This window comes from Hippichthys cyanospilos, unplaced genomic scaffold (genome assembly GCF_059441005.1).
Source record: "Hippichthys cyanospilos isolate Australia breed blue-spotted pipefish unplaced genomic scaffold, RoL_Hcya_1.0 HiC_scaffold_70, whole genome shotgun sequence".
NCBI lineage: Eukaryota > Metazoa > Chordata > Actinopteri > Syngnathiformes > Syngnathidae > Hippichthys > Hippichthys cyanospilos.
The window spans coordinates 70,001-70,652 of record NW_028283426.1 but is presented as its reverse complement, the minus strand read 5'-3'; positions in this window follow the sequence as shown (position 1 = coordinate 70,652).

Genomic DNA, 652 nt, shown 5'->3' with positions numbered 1-652 from the left:
AAACGGCAAAGTGTCAAAAATGCCCCTGGTCGCCCAGCAAACAAACGCCCCTGGTCGCCCATCCATAAAAACGGCAAAGTGTCAAAAATGCCCCTGGTCGCCCAGCAAACAAACGCCCCTGGTCGCCCAGCCGAAAAAATGACTAAGTGCAAACAGCGCCCCTGGTCGCCCAAACACTCAACGCCCCTGGTCGCCCAGCCGAAAAAATGACTAAGTGCCAACGGCGCCCCTGGTCGCCCAAACACTCAACGCCCCTGGTCGCCCAGCCTTAAAAATGACTAAGTGCAAACGGCGCCCCTGGTCGCCCAGCCGAAAAAATGACAAAGTGCCAACAGCGCCCCTGGTCGCCCAACCGAAAAAATGACTAAGTGCCCGCATCTTTTGCGTTGACCCCCCACCTCTACCCTCAAACCAAAAAGATGCGGAGGTTTGACCCAGATCTCCAAAACACTATCGGCACATATATAGGGAACAGCATTTTAAGAGCTTTTGGAGCCGAAAATATGACAAAGTCCCACTTTTTCGAAAATATGACAAAGTCCCACTTTTCGAAAATATGACAAAGTCCCACTTTTTCGAAAATATGGCAAAGTCCCACTTTTCTGAAAATATGACAGAGTGCCACTTTTATCACAAATGAGTGCCTGGCTCC